Below are 3018 nucleotides of genomic sequence, written 5' to 3'. Positions count from 1 at the left end.
TGCATAAAATAAAATACCTAGGATAACAGGAGAAATGAAATGTAGTTATCAAAATACATAGTAATGTATTACTTCATTATTAACATGTTAAAAGCAAGATATTATGCTTTAAATATAGGCAAGTTGAAGTTCAATTTTATTTTTAAAAGATATGCTGTGTGAAGGCTACTGTTGCTTAGCTTGAAAAAAAATCAGATTGTGAGACTGTCTTTGAAAAGGCAACACACGTCATTCTGAACATCCAATTGATTTTGAGTTTTTTTTTTGTTTGTATTGATGCTATAAGTGTTGGAAATCCCAATTTGCAGAGATTTGTTGTTACAAATGGAATGACAACTTTCATAGCTCCCGTTGACAGAGAAAGGATTAACTTCTTTCAAAGAATAGCTTCTTTCAAGGAATACCAAAATTCACTTAGGCTTTTTGAGTTAGACTCCATTTTTTCCCTAAAATCAATGAATTTATCTTCAACTGGGTCAACATCTTTAGTGTAACATATCAGAAAGAAAGGGATTCCAAATCCATGGTCCTGGCATCAAGATAGAAATGCCTTTTTAAAGCATTCTGAAGTGTTTCCAGGAGTTCATGAATTTATCTTTTCAAAGAAGCTGAGAATTTTTTTGTCTGAACTCTACCTTGGGAAAGCACTTCCTCTAACATTTGAAATTTGAAAGTCTACAAGTATATCGGCCTCTACTCTCTTTTTCCATATCAGCCCAAAAAAGGCTTGTAATTTTTCAGTAGCATCCATAATAGTGACTGTAAGACCTTGAATTGAAAATTTCATTTCATTCATATGGTTAAAAACATCTGCCAGGTAGGCCAACCACTGAATAAAATCTTTACTTTCAAAGTGTTCCAAGAGCAAGTTTTCTTTTCTTTTTTCCTTTTTTTTTTCAGAAAAAGTGAAACTTATGTCCTTAGTTTGAACAAATGCTTCAAGATTTGTCTTCTTGAAAGCCAGTGAACTTCTGTGTGGTAATGAAGAGCTTTATATTCTGTTCCCATTTCTTGACAATATTTTCTAAAAATGTGTGGATTCAGAGAACTGCTGCTGTTAAATCAGATGACTCTTAAGATGAGGGAAAAATCTTTCAGGGTGGTTGGAAGAGTCTTGGTCTGCTGCATGTTTGCATAAAAAGCAATGAGTGACAACAATGCAAGGAGCTTCTTTTCTTCATTAAAGTAGTAAAATGCAAAAAAATGGCCTGGATCACAGGGTCAGAAAAGAAGATGAGGAGTGAACTGTTACCTCCTGGGATGAATGAAAGCGATATTGAGTTGATTCTGAGGATGAGACCACACTGAAAATCTTAGAACTTAGTTCGAAGGAAGATAAGGGAGTTGTGTGATTGAAGAAGTCAGGTTCTCTGTTTTCCATACTGATGGGCAGAGACAAATGCAAAAAAATGCTGCCAAAGTGTCCATCTGGAGTTCTCCTAAATATGTGGAATAAGTTTCAAGAATTACATAAAAAAACATTCTGAACCAAAAGCCTTAACAATTTCTACAAGCAAGGGGGAGTGAAAGAAAACATCCCAGAAGAATAAAAAGGAGTCTGACAGTCAACAGTCTTCAAATAAAGCCCCGTGGAAGGAGCTTACTCAGTATTTTGGAATAAATGATGAGTTTGAACCCCTCATAAGTAATAGGGCTCTTCTGAAGTCAGGACTTGAAGTGCACATCAACAAATCTTGGCTGAAGGGGATATTGAGAAGGCTGAAGAACTAAGTAAAAGGTTAGCTACTCAGGAGCTTGGAGCAAAAATTGCCAAAGCTGTTGCTTGCTGCAACTTTGTAGAAGCTAAAAAAAAGATGCTCAAACTTCACAGGGGGCTTTAAAAAAAGAAGAAACTTGCATGGGGGCTTGAAACAAAGAAGACTTGGGAAAGCAAAAGTAACATGGGATTACATATAACTAGGTCTTTGTCCTTGAAAAAGTGAAAAATGTTGGTATCTTACTGTTCAAAGGGAGCCAACCAAATTTGATGTTAGGGCAGTCAAAACAACAGATTAGAGGGTCAACTCTCCATATTTTTCAACCTTTTTTAAAAAACTGTATATTATTTTGTTTAAAAAACAGTTTTTCTTAAGAAATGTCACAATATACGTAGTTAAGAAAAATATAAGAAATGTGGTATGTCAACATATCAATACTTAATGTATTAATGAAACCATCACTACGGATATATCCCCTATTAATTCATATTGAACACCCCTCTTTGTGCCAGAGTAAACAGTATTTTTGAATGACTGTGGCCAAAATAATTTTGTCCTCTGGTGGCTTCCTTCTAGTAGTGAACCTTTCTAAGCATGGTTAGTCTGGTGGTCAGAACAGGCATACTCTGTCAATAAGCCTTGCCTGAACTAGCTGGCATAACCTTGCAGGACTCAGGATCACTTGCATTGATAAGGCATCAGTTGGACTTTATTGGGGAAATATTTTTGCATACAGCAAAATTATTACTTTTCTAGCATGTAATGAATGTTTAGCAATTGAGATCCATGTAACATATATTTATGGTCGTAAATTATCTTCATAGATTTCTTTTTTAAATAATTACATTTATTTGGTAGTAGGTTGATCATAAGTGTCCCAAAGAAAACACATCTATACCAGCCAAGAAACATTTAATTCTAATACAAGTGATGGTTTGTCTAAATACTCTTTTCTAGAAAATTGGGGATTTTCCCCCATAGCTGCTTGGTGAATGTCAACGATAATAATAAGCTTTGAGGATGGCAAATGTCTTACAATGCCTTATAATGCTTTGCTTTAAATTCTTCCTGAGAATAAACATAGACTACCCACAGCTCATTGTCTCTTTTATCCCTATGTTTCTTTGAATCTGATGTCCTTCTTAGAAAGCATATCAGTTGTGAAGTTTGGATATTGATATTAAATGGACAATCATTTTGACATTATTTGGAAAATAACATTTTAAATTTTTTATATATGTGGCTTGGACTATTTCCATTCTTCTTCCCTTTTATAGATAGATAGTTAGATAGACAGACA

General features: G+C 34.4%; 1 pseudogene; it reads left to right on the top strand.

The window, feature by feature from the left end:
• The first annotated feature begins 1233 nt into the window (after positions 1-1233).
• Positions 1234-1943, top strand: LOC118829633 (annotated as a pseudogene).
• Positions 1944-3018: the final 1075 nt, after the last annotated feature.

The sequence above is a fragment of the Trichosurus vulpecula genome, chromosome 8 (genome assembly GCF_011100635.1).
Source record: "Trichosurus vulpecula isolate mTriVul1 chromosome 8, mTriVul1.pri, whole genome shotgun sequence".
NCBI lineage: Eukaryota > Metazoa > Chordata > Mammalia > Diprotodontia > Phalangeridae > Trichosurus > Trichosurus vulpecula.
The sequence above is the reverse complement of the archived record's forward strand: the minus strand, read 5'-3'. Positions and strand labels throughout refer to the sequence as shown.